Source organism: Corythoichthys intestinalis, chromosome 21, assembly GCF_030265065.1.
Source record: "Corythoichthys intestinalis isolate RoL2023-P3 chromosome 21, ASM3026506v1, whole genome shotgun sequence".
Lineage (NCBI taxonomy): Eukaryota > Metazoa > Chordata > Actinopteri > Syngnathiformes > Syngnathidae > Corythoichthys > Corythoichthys intestinalis.
Window position 1 is genome coordinate 26,218,788 of NC_080415.1, and position 9,153 is coordinate 26,227,940.

Here is a 9,153-nt window from a genome sequence, read left to right on the forward strand (position 1 = left end):
CACTTTTTTTGCATATTTGGGCAGTGCCGAGAGTCCTGACGGGTTTTTGGAACGTTTCCCGGCGCTCCCTGGCCCAAAAGTGTTCTTTGGCCGTTTTTGAAATTTTGAAAAATTGCGTAACCACCCCCCCTTACGAAAAAGTCAAAAATTGACTTTCCCCAAAAATCCACTTTTTTTGCATATTTGAGCTCTGCCGAGAGTCCTGACGGGTTTTTGGAACGTTTCCCGGCGCTCCCTGGCCCAAAAGTGTTCTTTGGCCGATTTTGAAATTTTGAAAAATTGCGTAACCACCCCCCCTTACGAAAAAGTCAAAAATTGACTTTCTCCAAAAGTCCACTTTTTTTGCATATTTGGGCAGTGCCGAGAGTCCTGACGGGTTTATGGAACGTTTCCCGGCGCTCCTTGGCCTAAAAGTGTTTTTTTACCGATTTTGAAATTTTGAAAAAATGCGTAACCACCTCCCCTTACGAAAAAGTCAAAAATTGACTTTCCACAAAAGTCCACTTTTTTTGCATATTTGGGCAGTGCCGAGAGTCCTGACGGGTTTTTGGAACGTTTCCCGGCGCTCCCTGGCCCAAAAGTGTTCTTTGGCCGTTTTTGAAATTTTGAAAAATTGCGTAACCACCCCCCCTTACGAAAAAGTCAAAAATTGACTTTCCCCAAAAATCCACTTTTTTTGCATATTTGAGCTCTGCCGAGAGTCCTGACGGGTTTTTGGAACGTTTCCCGGCGCTCCCTGGCCCAAAAGTGTTCTTTGGCCGTTTTTGAAATTTTGAAAAAATGCGTAACCACCCCCCCTTACGAAAAAGTCAAAAATTGACTTTCCCCGAAAGTCCACTTTTTTTGCATATTTGGGCAGTGCCGAGAGTCCTGATGGGTTTATGGAACGTTTCCCGGCGCTCCCTGGCCTAAAAGTGTTTTTTGACCGATTTTGAAATTTTGAAAAAATGCGTAACCACCCCCCCTTACGAAAAAGTCAAAAATTGACTTTCCACAAAAGTCCAATTTTTTTGCATATTTGGGCAGTGCCGAGAGTCCTGACGGGTTTTTGGAACGTTTCCCGGCGCTCCCTGGGCCAAAAGTGTTTTTTGACCGATTTTGAAATTTTGAAAAAATGCGTAACCACCCCCCCTTACGAAAAAGTCAAAAATTGACTTTCCCCAAAAGTCCACTTTTTTTGCATATTTGGGCAGTGCCGAGAGTCCTGACGGGTTTTTGGAACGTTTCCCGGCGCTCCCTGGCCCAAAAGTGTTCTTTGGCCGATTTTGAAATTTTGAAAAATTGCGTAACCACCCCCCCTTACGAAAAAGTCAAAAATTGACTTTCCACAAAAGTCCACTTTTTTTGCATATTTGGGCAGTGCCGAGAGTCCTGACGGGTTTTTGGAACGTTTCCCGGCGCTCCCTGGCCCAAAAGTGTTTTTTGACCGATTTTGAAATTTTGAAAAAATGCGTAACCACCCCCCCTTACGAAAAAGTCAAAAATTGACTTTCCACAAAAGTCCAATTTTTTTGCATATTTGGGCAGTGCCGAGAGTCCTGACGGGTTTTTGGAACGTTTCCCGGCGCTCCCTGGCCCAAAAGTGTTTTTTGACCGATTTTGAAATTTTGAAAAAATGCGTAACCACCCCCCCTTACGAAAAAGTCAAAAATTGACTTTCCCCAAAAGTCCACTTTTTTTGCATATTTGGGCAGTGCCGAGAGTCCTGACGGGTTTTTGGAACGTTTCCCGGCGCTCCCTGGCCCAAAAGTGTTCTTTGGCCGATTTTGAAATTTTGAAAAATTGCGTAACCACCCCCCCTTACGAAAAAGTCAAAAATTGACTTTCCCCAAAAATCCACTTTTTTTGCATATTTGAGCTCTGCCGAGAGTCGTGACGGGTTTTTGGAACGTTTCCCGGCGCTCCCTGGCCCAAAAGTGTTCTTTGGCCGTTTTTGAAATTTTGAAAAAATGCGTAACCACCCCCCCTTACGAAAAAGTCAAAAATTGACTTTCCCCGAAAGTCCACTTTTTTTGCATATTTGGGCAGTGCCGAGAGTCCTGATGGGTTTATGGAACGTTTCCCGGCGCTCCCTGGCCTAAAAGTGTTTTTTGACCGATTTTGAAATTTTGAAAAAATGCGTAACCACCCCCCCTTACGAAAAAGTCAAAAATTGACTTTCCACAAAAGTCCAATTTTTTTGCATATTTGGGCAGTGCCGAGAGTCCTGACGGGTTTTTGGAACGTTTCCCGGCGCTCCCTGGGCCAAAAGTGTTTTTTGACCGATTTTGAAATTTTGAAAAAATGCGTAACCACCCCCCCTTACGAAAAAGTCAAAAATTGACTTTCCCCAAAAGTCCACTTTTTTTGCATATTTGGGCAGTGCCGAGAGTCCTGACGGGTTTTTGGAACGTTTCCCGGCGCTCCCTGGCCCAAAAGTGTTCTTTGGCCGAATTTGAAATTTTGAAAAATTGCGTAACCACCCCCCCTTACGAAAAAGTCAAAAATTGACTTTCCACAAAAGTCCACTTTTTTTGCATATTTGGGCAGTGCCGAGAGTCCTGACGGGTTTTTGGAACGTTTCCCGGCGCTCCCTGGCCCAAAAGTGTTTTTTGACCGATTTTGATTTTTTGAAAAAATGCGTAACCACCCCCCCTTACGAAAAAGTCAAAAATTGACTTTCCCCAAAAGTCCACTTTTTTTGCATATTTGGGCAGTGCCGAGAGTCCTGACGGGTTTTTGGAACGTTTCCCGGCGCTCCCTGGCCCAAAAGTGTTCTTTGGCCGATTTTGAAATTTTGAAAAATTGCGTAACCACCCCCCCTTACGAAAAAGTCAAAAATTGACTTTCTCCAAAAGTCCACTTTTTTTGCATATTTGGGCAGTGCCGAGAGTCCTGACGGGTTTATGGAACATTTCCCGGCGCTCCCTGGCCTAAAAGTGTTTTTTGACCGATTTTGAAATTTTGAAAAAATGCGTAACCACCCCCCCTTACGAAAAAGTCAAAAATTGACTTTCCACAAAAGTCCACTTTTTTTGCATATTTGGGCAGTGCCGAGAGTCCTGACAGGTTTTTGGAACGTTTCCCGGCGCTCCCTGGCCCAAAAGTGTTCTTTGGCCGTTTTTGAAATTTTGAAAAATTGCGTAACCACCCCCCCCTTACGAAAAAGTCAAAAATTGACTTTCCCCATAAGTCCACTTTTTTTGCATATTTGAGCTCTGCCGAGAGTCCTGACGGGTTTTTGGAACGTTTCCCGGCGCTCCCTGGCCCAAAAGTGTTCTTTGGCCGTTTTTGAAATTTTGAAAAAATGCGTAACCACCCCCCCTTACGAAAAAGTCAAAAATTGACTTTCCCCAAAAGTCCACTTTTTTTGCATATTTGGGCAGTGCCGAGAGTCCTGATGGGTTTATGGAACGTTTCCCGGCGCTCCCTGGCCTAAAAGTGTTTTTTGACCGAGTTTGAAATTTTGAAAAAATGCGTAACCACCCCCCCTTACGAAAAAGTCAAAAATTGACTTTCCACAAAAGTCCAATTTTTTTGCATATTTGGGCAGTGCCGAGAGTCCTGACGGGTTTTTGGAACGTTTCCCGGCGCTCCCTGGCCCAAAAGTGTTTTTTGACCGATTTAGAAATTTTGAAAAAATGCGTAACCACCCCCCCTTACGAAAAAGTCAAAAATTGACTTTCCCCATAAGTCCACTTTTTTTGCATATTTGAGCTCTGCCGAGAGTCCTGACGGGTTTTTGGAACGTTTCCCGGCGCTCCCTGGCCCAAAAGTGTTCTTTGGCCGTTTTTGAAATTTTGAAAAAATGCGTAACCACCCCCCCTTACGAAAAAGTCAAAAATTGACTTTCCCCAAAAGTCCACTTTTTTTGCATATTTGGGCAGTGCCGAGAGTCCTGATGGGTTTATGGAACGTTTCCCGGCGCTCCCTGGCCTAAAAGTGTTTTTTTACCGATTTTGAAATTTTGAAAAAATGCGTAACCACCTCCCCTTACGAAAAAGTCAAAAATTGACTTTCCCCAAAAGTCCAATTTTTTTGCATATTTGGGCAGTGCCGAGAGTCCTGACGGGTTTTTGGAACGTTTCCCGGCGCTCCCTGGCCCAAAAGTGTTTTTTGACCGATTTTGAAATTTTGAAAAAATGCGTAACCACCCCCCCTTACGAAAAAGTCAAAAATTGACTTTCCCCAAAAGTCCACTTTTTTTGCATATTTGGGCAGTGCCGAGAGTCCTGACGGGTTTTTGGAACGTTTCCCGGCGCTCCCTGGCCCAAAAGTGTTCTTTGGCCGTTTTTGAAATTTTGAAAAATTGCGTAACCACCCCCCCTTACGAAAAAGTCAAAAATTGACTTTCCCCAAAAGTCCACTTTTTTTGCATATTTGGGCACTGCCGAGAGTCCTGACGGGTTTTTGGAACGTTTCCCGGCGCTCCCTGGCCCAAAAGTGTTCTTTGGCCGTTTTTGAAATTTTGAAAAATTGCGTAACCACCCCCCCTTACGAAAAAGTCAAAAATTGACTTTCTCCAAAAGTCCACTTTTTTTGCATATTTGGGCAGTGCCGAGAGTCCTGACGGGTTTATGGAACGTTTCCCGGCGCTCCTTGGCCTAAAAGTGTTTTTTTACCGATTTTGAAATTTTGAAAAAATGCGTAACCACCCCCCCTTACGAAAAAGTCAAAAATTGACTTTCCCCAAAAGTCCACTTTTTTTGCATATTTGGGCAGTGCCGAGAGTCCTGACGGGTTTTTGGAACGTTTCCCGGCGCTCCCTGGCCCAAAAGTGTTCTTTGGCCGATTTTGAAATTTTGAAAAATTGCGTAACCACCCCCCCTTACGAAAAAGTCAAAAATTGACTTTCCACAAAAGTCCACTTTTTTTGCATATTTGGGCAGTGCCGAGAGTCCTGACGGGTTTTTGGAACGTTTCCCGGCGCTCCCTGGCCCAAAAGTGTTTTTTGACCGATTTTGAAATTTTGAAAAAATGCGTAACCACCCCCCCTTACGAAAAAGTCAAAAATTGACTTTCCCCAAAAGTCCACTTTTTTTGCATATTTGGGCAGTGCCGAGAGTCCTGACGGGTTTTTGGAACGTTTCCCGGCGCTCCCTGGCCCAAAAGTGTTCTTTGGCCGTTTTTGAAATTTTGAAAAAATGCGTAACCACCCCCCCTTACGAAAAAGTCAAAAATTGACTTTCCCCAAAAGTCCACTTTTTTTGCATATTTGGGCAGTGCCGAGAGTCCTGACGGGTTTTTGGAACGTTTCCCGGCGCTCCCTGGCCCAAAAGTGTTCTTTGGCCGTTTTTGAAATTTTGAAAAATTGCGTAACCACCCCCCCTTACGAAAAAGTCAAAAATTGACTTTCTCCAAAAGTCCACTTTTTTTGCATATTTGGGCAGTGCCGAGAGTCCTGACGGGTTTATGGAACGTTTCCCGGCGCTCCTTGGCCTAAAAGTGTTTTTTTACCGATTTTGAAATTTTGAAAAAATGCGTAACCACCTCCCCTTACGAAAAAGTCAAAAATTGACTTTCCACAAAAGTCCACTTTTTTTGCATATTTGGGCAGTGCCGAGAGTCCTGACGGGTTTTTGGAACGTTTCCCGGCGCTCCCTGGCCCAAAAGTGTTCTTTGGCCGTTTTTGAAATTTTGAAAAATTGCGTAACCACCCCCCCTTACGAAAAAGTCAAAAATTGACTTTCCCCATAAGTCCACTTTTTTTGCATATTTCAGCTCTGCCGAGAGTCCTGACGGGTTTTTGGAACGTTTCCCGGCGCTCCCTGGCCCAAAAGTGTTCTTTGGCCGTTTTTGAAATTTTGAAAAAATGCGTAACCACCCCCCCTTACGAAAAGGTCAAAAATTGACTTTCCCCAAAAGTCCACTTTTTTTGCATATTTGGGCAGTGCCGAGAGTCCTGATGGGTTTATGGAACGTTTCCCGGCGCTCCCTGGCCTAAAAGTGTTTTTTGACCGAGTTTGAAATTTTGAAAAAATGCGTAACCACCCCCCCTTACGAAAAAGTCAAAAATTGACTTTCCACAAAAGTCCAATTTTTTTGCATATTTGGGCAGTGCCGAGAGTCCTGACGGGTTTTTGGAACGTTTCCCGGCGCTCCCTGGCCCAAAAGTGTTTTTTGACCGATTTTGAAATTTTGAAAAAATACGTAACCACCCCCCCTTACGAAAAAGTCAAAAATTGACTTTCCCCAAAAGTCCACTTTTTTTGCATATTTGGGCAGTGCCGAGAGTCCTGACGGGTTTTTGGAACGTTTCCCGGCGCTCCCTGGCCCAAAAGTGTTCTTTGGCCGATTTTGAAATTTTGAAAAATTGCGTAACCACCCCCCCTTACGAAAAAGTCAAAAATTGACTTTCCACAAAAGTCCACTTTTTTTGCATATTTGGGCAGTGCCGAGAGTCCTGACGGGTTTTTGGAACGTTTCCCGGCGCTCCCTGGCCCAAAAGTGTTTTTTGACCGATTTTGAAATTTTGAAAAAATGCGTAACCACCCCCCCTTACGAAAAAGTCAAAAATTGACTTTCCCCAAAAGTCCACTTTTTTTGCATATTTGGGCAGTGCCGAGAGTCCTGACGGGTTTTTGGAACGTTTCCCGGCGCTCCCTGGCCCAAAAGTGTTCTTTGGCCGTTTTTGAAATTTTGAAAAAATGCGTAACCACCCCCCCTTACGAAAAAGTCAAAAATTGACTTTCCCCAAAAGTCCACTTTTTTTGCATATTTGGGCAGTGCCGAGAGTCCTGACGGGTTTTTGGAACGTTTCCCGGCGCTCCCTGGCCCAAAAGTGTTCTTTGGCCGTTTTTGAAATTTTGAAAAATTGCGTAACCACCCCCCCTTACGAAAAAGTCAAAAATTGACTTTCCCCAAAAGTCCACTTTTTTTGCATATTTGAGCTCTGCCGAGAGTCCTGACGGGTTTTTGGAACGTTTCCCGGCGCTCCCTGGCCCAAAAGTGTTCTTTGGCTGTTTTTGAAATTTTGAAAAAATGCGTAACCACCCCCCCTTACGAAAAAGTCAAAAATTGACTTTCCCCAAAAGTCCACTTTTTTTGCATATTTGGGCAGTGCCGAGAGTCCTGACGGGTTTTTTGAACGTTTCCCGGCGCTCCCTGGCCCAAAATTGTTCTTTGGCCGATTTTGAAATTTTGAAAAATTGCGTAACCACCCCCCCTTACGAAAAAGTCAAAAATTGACTTTCTCCAAAAGTCCACTTTTTTTGCATATTTGGGCAGTGCCGAGAGTCCTGACGGGTTTATGGAACGTTTCCCGGCGCTCCCTGGCCTAAAAGTGTTTTTTGACCGATTTTGAAATTTTGAAAAAATGCGTAACCACCCCCCCTTACGAAAAAGTCAAAAATCGATTTTCCACAAAAGTCCACTTTTTTTGCATATTTGGGCAGTGAGAGAGTCCTGACGGGTTTTTTGAACGTTTCCCGGCGCTCCCTGGCCCAAAAGTGTTCTTTGGCCGTTTTTGAAATTTTGAAAAAATGCGTAACCACCCCCCCTTACGAAAAAGTCAAAAATTGACTTTCCCCAAAAGTCCACTTTTTTTGCATATTTGGGCAGTGCCGAGAGTCCTGACGGGTTTTTGGAACGTTTCCCGGCGCTCCCTGGCCCAAAAGTGTTCTTTGGCCGTTTTTGAAATTTTGAAAAAATGCGTAACCACCCCCCCTTACGAAAAAGTCAAAAATTGACTTTCCCCAAAAGTCCACTTTTTTTGCATATTTGGGCAGTGCCGAGAGTCCTGACGGGTTTTTGGAACGTTTCCCGGCGCTCCCTGGCCCAAAAGTGTTCTTTGGCCGTTTTTGAAATTTTGAAAAATTGCGTAACCACCCCCCCTTACGAAAAAGTCAAAAATTGACTTTCTCCAAAAGTCCACTTTTTTTGCATATTTGGGCAGTGCCGAGAGTCCTGACGGGTTTATGGAACGTTTCCCGGCGCTCCTTGGCCTAAAAGTGTTTTTTTACCGATTTTGAAATTTTGAAAAAATGCGTAACCACCTACCCTTACGAAAAAGTCAAAAATTGACTTTCCACAAAAGTCCACTTTTTTTGCATATTTGGGCAGTGCCGAGAGTCCTGACGGGTTTTTGGAACGTTTCCCGGCGCTCCCTGGCCCAAAATTGTTCTTTGGCCGTTTTTGAAATTTTGAAAAAATGCGTAACCACCCCCCCTTACGAAAAAGTCAAAAATTGACTTTCCCCAAAAGTCCACTTTTTTTGCATATTTGGGCAGTGCCGAGAGTCCTGACGGGTTTTTGGAACGTTTCCCGGCGCTCCCTGGCCCAAAAGTGTTCTTTGGCCGTTTTTGAAATTTTGAAAAATTGCGTAACCACCCCCCCTTACGAAAAAGTCAAAAATTGACTTTCTCCAAAAGTCCACTTTTTTTGCATATTTGGGCAGTGCCGAGAGTCCTGACGGGTTTATGGAACGTTTCCCGGCGCTCCTTGGCCTAAAAGTGTTTTTTTACCGATTTTGAAATTTTGAAAAAATGCGTAACCACCTCCCCTTACGAAAAAGTCAAAATTGACTTTCCACAAAAGTCCACTTTTTTTGCATATTTGGGCAGTGCCGAGAGTCCTGACGGGTTTTTGGAACGTTTCCCGGCGCTCCCTGGCCCAAAAGTGTTCTTTGGCCGTTTTTGAAATTTTGAAAAATTGCGTAACCACCCCCCCTTACGAAAAAGTCAAAAATTGACTTTCCCCATAAGTCCACTTTTTTTGCATATTTGAGCTCTGCCGAGAGTCCTGACGGGTTTTTGGAACGTTTCCCGGCGCTCCCTGGCCCAAAAGTGTTCTTTGGCCGTTTTTGAAATTTTGAAAAAATGCGTAACCACCCCCCCTTACGAAAAGGTCAAAAATTGACTTTCCCCAAAAGTCCACTTTTTTTGCATATTTGGGCAGTGCCGAGAGTCCTGATGGGTTTATGGAACGTTTCCCGGCGCTCCCTGGCCTAAAAGTGTTTTTTGACCGAGTTTGAAATTTTGAAAAAATGCGTAACCACCCCCCCTTACGAAAAAGTCAAAAATTGACTTTCCACAAAAGTCCAATTTTTTTGCATATTTGGGCAGTGCCGAGAGTCCTGACGGGTTTTTGGAACGTTTCCCGGCGCTCCCTGGCCCAAAAGTGTTTTTTGACCGATTTTGAAATTTTGAAAAAATACGTAACCACCCCCCCTTACGA